This window comes from Durio zibethinus, chromosome 10 (genome assembly GCF_047325235.1).
Source record: "Durio zibethinus cultivar Kanyao isolate XHJ-2024 chromosome 10, ASM4732523v1, whole genome shotgun sequence".
NCBI classification, from domain to species: Eukaryota; Viridiplantae; Streptophyta; class Magnoliopsida; order Malvales; family Malvaceae; genus Durio; species Durio zibethinus.
The window spans coordinates 24,907,824-24,920,876 of NC_143171.1; the positions used below are offsets into that span (position 1 = coordinate 24,907,824).

Sequence of the window (13,053 nt, forward strand, 5' to 3'; positions counted from 1 at the left end):
TAACTTAACATTCTTGAAAATATATCAATGATCATCAATATTAGGCAAGTAATTAACGCTATATATTCTTCAATTTAATCCATTAATGCTATATATTTGTATGCGGAATATATTGAAAAAGTTTGTAATTTAATTGACATAGATTATGAGGCTAATCATGAAATAAGTTTATAAATTTAGGAGATATAAAAGTTTTTAAAGGTAAATCACAAAAAACATGGATATAAATAATAAAAAATGATATGAGAATTAAGAAAGTAGATGAAAATGTTGTTATTGATAAAAATGAATGATGCAAGAAAATTCAAAATTACGACTTAATATGATTTCTTTTTTGGCCTTTAATATAGCCAACCTAAAATTTATGGAATTTAAGACTTAATTTGTTCTTATAATTTAGAAGATGTAATTGAGTTGAAACAATGTTAAATTCAAATTTCAGCTCAACTTTGAAACTTATGATTTGAAAATGATTTTGGTTTTCTCAATTATTAATAGGATTTTATCATATAAGCTTAATAGAATGAGCTCAATTTTTAATTTGAATCAAGTTTTTAGTTATAAGTTTCAAAGTTGAACTTGAACACGATCTTAAGAATGATTCAACTCGATTAATTACACCTCTTAACAGATATCAATCGGATTATAAACTTTTTCAATATCCCATAGGAATATATTAAAAACCACAAACATTAAAATGGATTAAATTAAGGAATATATAGCATCAATGACTTGTCAAATATTGATGATCATTGATACATTTTTAATAATTTTGAGTTGTACTGAAATTTATTATTCTAATCAATGTGATAATTAATAATGATTTGTATTTTTTTATAATATTTATAAGTTATTTATAGAAAAATTATTTCATGCAAAAAAAGTGGTAAAACAACGAAAAACTAAATAGATAGTTTTTTTTGGAGAAAAAATGTCTAGCAATAACATAATCTAGTTGGATTAGATTTGCTGAAATTGGGTTTTATTTATCATAATTGAATTGATGGCAAAAAAAAAAAAAATCAAATGCATAGAAGATGCTCATATATAATCTTGTTTCTTCTCATTGCACATAAACCAAGTTACAAAACCTTTTCTAAGAAAAGAAAATATTTTTATTTCTCATATATATATATATGGTGCAATGAAACAATTTGAACAATATATAACTTTTTTTTAATCAAAGCTCATTTCAATGACTAATGTCACATCAATTTTTTGGGTGTTAGACGAATTTAAAAACAAAATTAAGTCGTCACCAATATTTTTTTTATTAGATGTAATTAGTTACCTATTAAAAGTTACCATTTTAATAAAAATTTTAAAATTAATTAAAATTTAATCAAAAAGATAATTCTTTAGGTCTACAAAAATAGTTTGGGTTTGGGAGTCGATTATACGTGGAGAATGGTTAACACTCCCATAGTACCCTTTTAAAACGGTATTAATTAATTATACATTATCTTTTGACTAAAATGGTCTTAATTTTGGTATTTAAAATTTAATTATGCCGAGAGATCTTACAAATCTTTGAAAGCTCTTCATATTAGAGGTATTGAGACTCTGAAATTTTAGAATATTATGGTCAAAAGTCTTACAAATTATGCCACAGGTCTTAAAAATTATGCCCAAAAGTCGTACATATCTTTGAATGCTCCTCATATCAAAGGCATTGAAACTTTAAACATTAAAATATTTTACCTGAAGGTCTTAGAAATTATCTTGGGTGCCAGCTTGACTGGGCTTAGTTTGATTTGGGTGCCAGCTAGATTGGGCTTAGTGTGCCAACTAAATTGGGCTTAAAATGCAAGCTAAACTGGGCTTACATATCATCTAAGTGCCAGCTGATATAGGTTTAGGTGCCAGCTAAACTGGCTTAAAATTTTAACTGTGCTAGCTAAATGGGATTTAAATATCATCTATGTGCTAGTTGATCTAGGCTTAGGTGTAAGCTAAACTGGGCTTAAAATGCCAGGTAATTTAGGCTTGGATGTCGCTAATTTGGGCTTAAAGTGCTAGTTAATATAATCTTGGTTTGATTTGAATGATAGTTAGACTAGACTTAAGTCTTATCTTGTATTGTATTTCATCTTTTTCATTCATTTTTTCAACAACTCTTTAATTTTTTGTAGATAATTTTTTTTTAACTTTTTAAACCTTGTTGACATTTTAGTCTCTTATCAAACTATTTTTTCATTTTGTCATCTTTTTATAATAGACTTATTTCTCTTTGTTTACCTCTCAAAATAAATACAGGTGACTTTTCATAATATAAATGCCAATATTCCTTTCATGTAAATGCTCCTACAAATATTTTTTCTATGATACAGATGCAGTGATGTAAATGCAAATGTGAATGTCTTGATTATGATGCAGCTGATGTAAATGTGAATGTATTTTTCATGATATAAATGTAAGTGATGCAACTATGAATGTCTTTCTTTTTTTTTAATTTTTGTAACATGCAAATCAAATGTCTTTCTCATGATGCACACGAGAGTGCAAATGCGAGTAATGCAAATGCAAATGTCTTTATTTTTTTTTTGCAACATGCAAATCAAATGTCTTTCTCATGATGCACTTGAAATTGATACAAGTGGGATTTTTGTTTTGTTTTGGTTTTTTTTTTTGTGTAGCATGTAGGTCAAATGTCTTTTACAAGGGTTACAAATTTGAAGACTCTTTTTGTTTCTTTTTTTCTCAAAAAATTTTTGTTCAAATTTTTAATATTCACTCTTCACCAACAATGATCTCAATATTTTGTACAAAATGCTTGAATAATCTTTGAACTTTTCAAAAGTGATTACAAAGTTGCCCCACATAAACTATCTTTGTAATCAATGAGAAAAGTTAAAAACTCATGACTTTCAAATCTGTACAAAATTGATGATTACTATTTGGAATGCTTAAGGATTGGGGTAATTGACAATTTCAATTCTTTTTATTGGTCGAGATATCTCAAAGAAGGTTCGACAAAGGTTGCAAAGATTATTCTTAAGCTTACAAAAGAGATCATTTTTCTAAAACACTTTATTTTTTATTGAAAACATGATACTTCAATGTGCATCAAAACTAACCATTATTTTTTGAAAAAGATTTGAGATAAGAAAAAGGTTGATTTTTAATTTTCACTTTTTGGTGAAATGTAATGGGTACTGATTCTTTAAAAGGTTTTGCATCATGACCTTTTATTTTGATGGAATATTGGAACTCTAAAATTTTTTTGGGGCCTCAGTAATGGCATTAGCTTTAAATTGTCCTTTTTGGGTTTTCACCTTAGAGTTATATTTTCTAACAATGAAAAACTTGGTAAAATCTTACCAATTATACTAAGTATATATAAATTTTCAAGGACATAGCTATTCAATTCAAGTATCCATATTTGATAAGAATAGACTTTTTAAAGTATATAATTCAGGCCAAAGTTTAGGGTTCTAAAAGAATAGATAAATAGGCTTAAAATATATTATTCAAGGTTATTAGGCCAAAATCTTACGGAGCATTCTCTAGATGAAAAGTCAAGTGTCTTTTTTTTTTATATATATAAGACATTTGACTTCAACATTCAACATTCTTGAATTCCATTTTCTTTCTTTTTTTGAGATTCTAACTGAAGCTTTATTTATTTATTTTTTACCCTGGACTCTCATCTCTGAAGTGTTTATCTTCTTTTCTTTGCTTTTTTCTTTTTTGGAAGCATCTAACTTTTAACGTCAGTATTCTACTTTCTTGAATTATATCTTTTCTTTTTAGATTATAATTGAGGTTTTATTCATTTTTTTGCCTCGGATCCTTATCTCCGAGGTGTATGTCTTTCTTTCTTTGCTTTTTTTTTGTTCTTTTTTGTAAATGTTTTTTGTCTTTTTTTTAAACATTTGACTCCACCTTTGGCAAACTACTTTTTTGAGTTCTTAGGATTTTAACTGAAGTCTTATTCACTTTTCGTCTTGGACTTTCATCTTCAAGGTGCACGTTAGACACTCCCAATATCAAACACTTATTTGGAAGTTGGTTTCTTGAAAATATCCTTATTTTGTCCTCTAGTGTAAAAAATGATCATTAGCCAAGTGTTCATTTGGTAACTAAAAATTTAATAGGCTCAAATGGGTAGTAAGTGGATAATTTTCTTTATGCGAAGGATAGAGAAAGATGGTCATTCATCATTTCAAACATGACCCTTTAGTTAAAAGAGCAAATTATTTGAAAAAAAGAGATAAAAAGGCTTCTTTTCATTTTTTTCTTTATTTTTGTTCTATAACCATCAATCATTGTTACTTGACTGATGCTTCATCTTATTTTTCACTCAAGGCTTTTATGATAGTAAAAATTAAGTTGTATAGGATGTCTCAAATTTGATCACATAGTTTATAGAAAGGCTCATTTTGGTTCCAAATTGTATGGCATTTTTTGGTAAAATGAGGGAAAAATGTATTAATGCATGAAACAAATTGTCTTAGGCAAGAAGGAATTTTGCTTCTTTTGGTCAATGTGCCTTGAGACATGAAACAATTTTTCAGGCCTCTGATGAATTTGAAAATAAAATAGAGTTGCCACCAATATTTTTTAATTAGGTGCGATTAGCAACATATTAAAACTTACCTTTTTAATAAAAATTTTAAAATTAATTAAAATTTTATCAAAAAAATAATTTTTTAAGTCTATAAAAATAGTTTGGGTTCAGAAGTCAGATATACATGGAGAAGGATTAGCACTCCCGTAGTGCCCATTTAAAACAGTACCAATTAATTGTGGGTTATCTTTTGATTTTGACTAAAATGATCTTAATTTTAGTATTTAAAATTTAATTTTCTTAATTTTCCTTATTGTAAAATAACATATTTTGATTTTATTTTTGAAAAATAAACAAGAACCTTGCACATTGAAAAATTCTTGAAAATATTCCAATACTTTAGCAATATTAGTAGAAACTTTCTTACTTAACGAATTTTTAAGAATCTCTACTCAAAATTCTCAAAAATGCTATCTTCGACTGTTCATATTTATCTTTCATAAAAATAAAGACATACATGTAATGCAAATGATAATATGTTGATGCACACATTTTATTTTTTTTTTAAAAAAAATTTTATTAGTTTTTTTAATTATTATTTTTTTAAAGAAAAGAGAGATTTTTATCATATTAAAAATTTTTTATAAATACTTCAATATACTGGTATTATTTAAAAAAAAAAAACTTCTCACCTAAAGATTTTTAAGGCATTACTATTCGCAATACCTTAAGTTTCCATCATCAAGTAAAAATTTATGTTCCATCATTTTTTATTATTTTTATTATTCTTATTTTAGTTAATTTTTATTTTTATTTATTCTTTATAGAAAACTTTTGTTTTAAATTTTTTTATGAAATTTAAAATTATTAAAAATTTAAACTTTATTATTTTTTTTTTAAAAATTAAAAAATTAAAATTTTTTTCTGAAAACACATATGTATAAAATAAACAATAATATTAAAAAGATAAATAAATAAATAATGTAAATCAAAAAAATAAAAAAAATACTTGAAGTAGATCGATCAATGATACAAATCGATTCGGTTCGTGCGATCTAAGAGGTCCATGGGCAGTCTGGAATGGCTTACACACCTTTCAGTGGTTGTTGGTCAGCTTGCAAGTAGTTCACTTGAACTAGTCAAGGGTTGAGAGACTTTAACGGGTAGGGTGCACAGACCCTAGATCCGAGTCGGGGCTACGCATGGGTTTCAGCTTTCTAAAATGCAACGTTTTGATTGATTTTTTTTTTAGGTTATAAAAGTTGATTTTTTTTAAATCATTTCTTCCACTTTCTACCAGAAAAAATCTCCTAAATACTCTCTAAACCTAATGTAGAATCTAGTGATCCCTAGGCCAACTGGCCACTTTCTCCACTATCGGTAACTATTCATTGGTGCCGATTTAAGCCCAAAATACACCAAAATGCTCCACCTTCTTTCTTTTTTCCTTTTCTCCAATTGGATTTCTCAAAATCTAGTCCAAACTCCTTAGAACAAAGCCTAAAACTTTTGGTTTCAAACCGTAAGAACTCCTTCACCACCAGTCAAAAGGCCACCATTTTTCAGTGTACTTATCCTCTCTCTAAAAGACACATTCTCCAAAGATTTAGTCTTTAAATGCCTTTAAAGTCTCTAAACTTGAAACCCTTTTGGGACCTTTTTTCTTTCTCTTTCTTTTTTTTTTTTATTTGCAAGCTATGACTAATTTTCGATTTTTGTTTTTTGTAGCGAGGCTTGGAGTTGAGGTTCCTCCTTACAAGAAAAACTGTGCTTTTTTTATTTTGATTTTTTCTTTGATTTTGGTTTTGGCTGGCTTGGGTGGGGCTGTTTATGGTGGGTTTTTCTTTTAGGTTAATGGTGGCTATTTAGTGGGATTTTTTATTCTAGTTGTTGGAAATTTTTTGGCTTTGATGGAGGTTTAGCTTTAGGTGGAGTTGGTGGTTTTCCCTTCTTTTTTGGTTCTGTTTAGGGTAATGAGGTATTTGCAAAAGGGTTGGTGCGTTAAAGTCTAGTACATACAGTAGGTGTAAGGGTATAGCCTTACCAAAGTAAGGATATGTGCTGGCTTTAAGAGGGTCTAATGAGGGTCTGGGTGAAGGGCTAGTCAGGGGTGCAATAAGGTGAAAAAAAATGGATGTTGGTTTTAGGCATGGAGGTGCGAGTAGGCTGGGGCTGTGACCTTGACTTGTGGGTAAGTGCCAGTTCATTGGGTTGTTTGGAAGGTGGTTTTGACTAAGGCATCACGGGGGTTTTGAACTTGGTGTAAGGGTTGTGGAGACTAGTGAAAAATGGGTGTTCTAGAGATCGGCATGATTTGGGGCTATTGGTTCTCTTTTTTTTTGTGTGTATTCTTTTGGTTTTGAGAGGTGCTTGTGGATGAGTTAGGTTACGGTGTGGGAAGCTTTCTATGAGAGGCTCGGCTAGTGAAGAGAACGGGTCCAGAAAGGTTGATGAAGGGAACAGATTTGTGTTGAGGACTGGTCGAGGGATCTTTGTACTAGGCAAAGCTTGTCTTCCAAAGAAAAAGAATGGATGCTCCCTATGCCATGAATTCCTCCCTCTGTTTTAATTTGTAAATCTCCATCATAGATAAAAATTGTAGAGTTGGACAAAAAATTGTAGTGTATTGGAGCTGGGACTATGACAAGGTAGTGGCTGATGCACTATGCAGAGCTTGAAAATTTTGGCCTCACAGGGCTTGAATTGCCAACCATTAATTTGTTGGTTGCTATTTTATTTTATTTTATTTTTAATAATAATTACAATAATAATAATTTGATTAATTAATTGATTAATTATATTTTTGTTGTAATTTTCAATTAATTTAACTAATTCTAAATGATAATAATAACAACAAAATAAAAATAAAAAATGACTAACCCAAAACTAAGCTTAAACAAATCTAATTCAATTTAATACTTAAACTAACTCAAATAGAAACATGTAAATTAAACATATAAATTAATTAATTAAGAATTAATTCAAATAAAATTAAGTATCTACAACCTAAATCATGAAAAAATAAATATATTATCGTAGGGTGGGGTCTATAGAATTTTGTCTAATTTTATCTAATTAAACTCAAGTTAAGGCTGCTGGTGGAGGCCAACTGTTGGACACTATCGTAAAGTAAACTTTTCAAGAGGTATTCATTATGTAATCTTTAATAATGGATATAAGTGTAAAAAAAATAATGCATATATATAGAATTCTTATCTAGATATATATTTGGAATTAAAATATGTAATTATAAATCTTGGACCATCTAATTCTTGGTGAATAGCTTGCCATTAGAGATCATGTAAGTACTCTGGCAACTCTAAAATTTAAATACCATTTATATATGTTAATAGTTATGTAGAATGTTTAGTATGAGATGATCAATCTAAAAGTTATAGTAATTTGCACTCAATAATTACATCACTTTATTTAGTAACAATTTAAAAATTTTATGTGACAATGATCTTAAATCACTTGGATAATAAGATTATTGGGGAGTGATCTGATTCCTATATTAAAAAATGAAAAAATTTTATCATTGTGAAAAAGTAAAATTTTTAGTATTATTTTTGACTAATTTAAGTTAATGAAAAATTTAATAACATTACCTTAAGAAGTTGACTAGTATAAATTTTAAAAAATCAGACTTTCCAATCACTTCTTTTAAAAATAAAAGTTTTTATTGCAGTTGAATAAATGTTTATTGATTAAAAAATTTTAATGAATTTATTTAATAATTTTTTTAGAAATTATCTTAATCAAAATTGATTTATGTTTTGTAATTTTCTATAAAATAAATTTAATTATTTTATAAATTATTAATTCAATAAATATTAAATTTTTTTTGCAATGTTATTTTGGATAAATATTTTGTATTTTATAATTTATTTTTTTATATAATACCAAACAAAATGATTTAAAATTAATAGTAATATATAATATTGGACCAAATATGGTAATTTAATATCACTGATAATCAAATCACTTTGATAATTTTATCACAATGATAATTAAATTATCATGTTAATTTTAAAAATGATACTAAACACTAACATAATGACTCGTACAATTATTTGGCAAATTTAGATGGATGCTTCACTTGATTAATGTGCTACACTTTTGAATATAGTCAGATATGTGGAGCAACAAATTATTCCTTTAATTAACATCACAATTACATTAACAAAGAAAACTCTTTTGTTCCAAAAGAAATTAATCAAAGTTAATCTGTTTACTCTTATCACCAAATTAAGAAATCAGATTGAAAAGGATGAAATTATTGTTTTTAATATAGTTTATTCATAGTGCAAGTATACCATTTTATTGTTTGAAAATGACTTAGGATTTCTCAATTATCAATAGCATTATTACCATACATAACCCAATTAATTGATTCACCCCATTGCTTGTGTTAATAGTGATGGCAAATAAATCCAACTTTTCCAGTTGTTTTTGGACTCCTACTAAGATGAAAAGCAGTCTTCAAGTGTATTGATTCTCTAAACCAAAATTACTAAAGGTTGCAACGCTACCTACAAAATTCAAGTTTTACCACGAAATTACAAACCATCAAGAGCCTTCATCTGTGTATTTATTCGCAAACCAAAGTTCATTTCACCAAACAAACTAGGGACAAAAGCAGAAGAAAAAAAAGAGATAATTTTTAGTTTTATAAGTCCAGGTTCTAAAAATATTAAATTTATATTAAAGATAATTCTGTTATTCAATACAATTAGATTAAAGTTGTCCTGGCTGTAATTTGGTCTTTAATTTATAGATAAATCAGTTTTGAGAATACTTTTAATTTGAAAGTTGATTGTGGAAGTAATGTATATATGTGGGGCTTGTTTTGGGAGGAATGTTTGCCTTTGGGGCTAAAAAGGTCTTGATGATGGTTCGTTATAATTCTCATAAAATAATAATTCGGACTGAGCCTTAGCTCGATTGTAATCCAAGGAAAAGTAATTTTATACATAGTGCAATTGTAAGGTATTCTTATTCGAAAATTTACTTTGATGCTCTAAAGCAATATTATCCTGCATAGTGATAAGCGAATTTATTGATTCACTTGTAACGTTTAGTAAATAAATATTAAACACATTCTCTATCACATTACTTACGGTTGCAAAAATAATTATAAAGTTCATGTTTTATCACGAAATTTGGTATATAGACAACTCAACAAAATCAGAAAAGGCCAAAATTAGATACTAATTAAGCACCACCAGCAAATTTTTTTAATAAAAGCCATCAAACTTTAAACATAAAACAAAAGAAAATAGATGTATTAACTAAGAAAAATTAGGCACAACCAAGAAATTTGTACTTAATCCCCCAATTTATTCGAAAACAACAAAACCTGTTGTACTGTTTATATTGTCAAGATGCACAAGTAAGCTTCCTTTAATCAAATTGGCTTTTTTCTTTGAACTCCAGGTAGCATTGACCCTTGTAATAGCCATGAAATCCATCTAAAAATCACTGACTTTACCATCTTAAAGTGATATCAAGAAACTCCATTGGCCTGCATCTATATATTCATTAGAAAACCAAAGACTGAAAATCGAATGCCATGTAAGAAAAAAGAAAATTAGAGAAGAAAGTCCAGCAGATGCTTCTCAATACAGAGGTAACAACACAGTTTATCTTGATAGTAAAAGGTTGAACATTGAATAAAAGCATAACTAAATTGTAAGTATCTGCAAATGAAAATTAAAGGTTGAATGCAGTTCCTCCCCTGAGAGAAACTAGGCTTTCTGCATAATTGCTATTTCTAAGGCAAACCCTAGAAATTGGAGTGTATTTATTAAATGCTGATTACTGTGATTTTGATACTGATCACTTCATATCAAACACTCTCCAAATGAAAAGCATGTCTTCAATATATTGATTCTCTAAATCAATATTACTAAATGTTGCAAAGTTAACTACGAAATTCAAGTTTTACCACGAAATCCGCAATCTAGATAAACTCAACAAAACCAAAAGCACTGACCTCTATAATAGCCATAAAATCCATCTAAAAAATGCAGACATTGCCTTCTTCATGCAATATCAAGTAACTCCATCAATGGCCTATATCTATATATTCATTAGCAAACCAAAAGTTCATGTCACCAAACAAACTACGGACGAAAGGAGAAAAAATAAACAATTTTTAATTTGACTACGAAGATTAAAGAGAAACATGGAAAAATTGGAAGCCAACTGAATTAGGGCCCAAAGATATATAATTGCCACCGAGATATCTCCAAACCGAAAATTCTATTTGATAGTTTTATTACACCAAACAAGAGCCAATAAAAGGCTGCATTTATTGCAAGAAACTAAAAAGCTTCCGACTTGTAAAATACTAAGTTACTTACCTAATTCAAATTCACACCCTCCACATTTTAGTAAGGATAGATAAGCCCTGGCGCAATTTTACATAAAAAAACTTGATTATCCGTGCTTTGAGGGCAATCCATGAAGTTAATTCCATAGTCATCCATACACAATACAACCTCATGCAATTGAGTGTTATTGTTGTAATTGTTGCATCGAAGTTCAGGATCAACATGTATCTCATTCTTTATAACCCTCATAATAAGTTGCCAACGATATGTTTTAGAATAAGTCGGAGTGATTCCAGCATTGATAAGCACTTTGAAGATATCCACTCGATCCTTGCTATCTAAAGTCAATTTGAAGTAGGAAAATTGATCAAAATTATATTCGGAACACGTCCCATGCTTTTTCCACTCGTACCCCAAAAAACGTCATTTCTGGTAGTTAGGCTTGGCCAACTCACCATCATGCGTGGCTTTAACATTGTGATCTATCAAAGAAAAAAATTTAAAAACATTAATTGATATTGGATTTATATTTGATGTACTATCAGTGTATAAATTATATATATTATCAATGAATAGAATGATGCCCTATTATTAATGAAGTGAATCAAATGATACCATATCATTAATGAGTAAATTTTTTAAAAAAAATTAATTTTTGTATATTCATTTTAAGGGCTAATATTTACTAATTAATAAAATGACATAATTTTATTTATTGACAGTGTATAAAATTTATATATTTACAGTATATCAAATACAAACTCATTGATATTACTTAATAATATAACATAATGTAGGAATGATTATAACTATGATAAATATTGCTTATTAAACTTACCAAATTGGGATCATATGGAGTGTTCCCACAATTGGCGGGATATGGCCTTGTCTTATTAGTGCCCCAAAGACCATGAATAGTAAAGTTTAAAGTCGGAGGGACAAACGTACAGTTTACAACATTGCAGGTTGAGGGAGGCCATTGTTCTACCAGTTTAAAGAACTGGTAAGTTGCAACAGAATAATGAATGTAAAAGAACAAAAGAAAAGTGAAAATAATCGAAGTTGTGGTCGGCATGATACGTCTAGAAACAAGCAGGAAAAAGAATCTCGGAATGGTAGAGAATGAAGTTTACACTTAGATTCAATGTATACTAACAAGAGAGGACCAAGGAATTATCAATTCAAGACAGCTGAGATAGGAATTCAATTTATACTAACATGAGAGGACGGAGGAATTGTCAATACAAGACAGCTGGGATAGTTGCAACAGAATTAGTTCGACTCAAAAGCACAAGAAATTAATAAGCCAAGAGCAATTAATTGAATGCTGGTGGGACCTTCTTGAATTAATTGGTCATTTAAAATATTGATTTTGATTCCTCAAGAAAACAATACTGATTTTGATTCCTCAAGAAAACAATATTGATTTTGATTCCCTAAGAAAGCAATGTTAATTTTGACTTGGTTCCCAAATATAGTTGATATTGTTTTTTAATTTGCAACATTTTAATTACTTTCATCAGCTTCTTCACCCATTATTTTGTTTATTGGACCGTATGTGATATGCGTTTAAATAATTATTATTTAACTTTTACGTTTCTTTAATTTACATTTTATTAAACATTTTGGGGGAATGCTTGCGCCAGCTGAATTATTAAAGAGCCACGTTACCCCCATTTTTAAAGTTCAGACTGGTAACTTACAATAGCATGTTACTCTTCTCAAAGTTACTTATTTTATTTTCATTTGTTGTCTGATAGATTGACAGTTTATGTTATCTCTTTCGCTCTTGATTGCATCTTCTTTCACAACTCTCTCTTAAAATTACCACTATTCAGTTGCTAATCAAGAAAGATAAATGCTTATGTATAAAAAAATAAAAGAAAAATCTAAGCTTTAATTCCTTTACCAATAAAAACTCAACAAAATTATTGATTCTCTCTCAAAAATTTCTTTACAATCAGCCTTTAAACTATAAACTCATCTCCTCTCTTTCTTTTTTTTTTCGTCACTTTTTCAAAAATTGTTACTTTCTGCTTGATTCCTTGTGTTTTTGCTGGGTTTTCAGAGATAAAAGTATATTTAAGGAGTTTTGCTTTTTCATTTTTAATTTAAAAAATATTAATCGACTAGAAAAGAAGATTGATGTTGACATGGTTTATGGTTGGCGCCTTGCCAAGGTTACTACTTTTATAGCAAGCCATATGT

General features: G+C 28.5%; 1 pseudogene across 1 annotated transcript; it reads right to left on the reverse strand.

Annotated features, from left to right (window-relative positions):
• Nucleotides 1–10,390: 10,390 nt before the first annotated feature.
• LOC149516578 (extracellular ribonuclease LE-like) lies at nucleotides 10,391–12,258 on the reverse strand (annotated as a pseudogene). The gene is made up of 2 exons (XR_016345983.1): nucleotides 11,684–12,258; nucleotides 10,391–11,327 (listed from the first exon to the last, which is right to left on the reverse strand). The product of XR_016345983.1 is annotated as an extracellular ribonuclease LE-like (transcript).
• Between the last annotated feature and the right edge of the window lie 795 nt (nucleotides 12,259–13,053).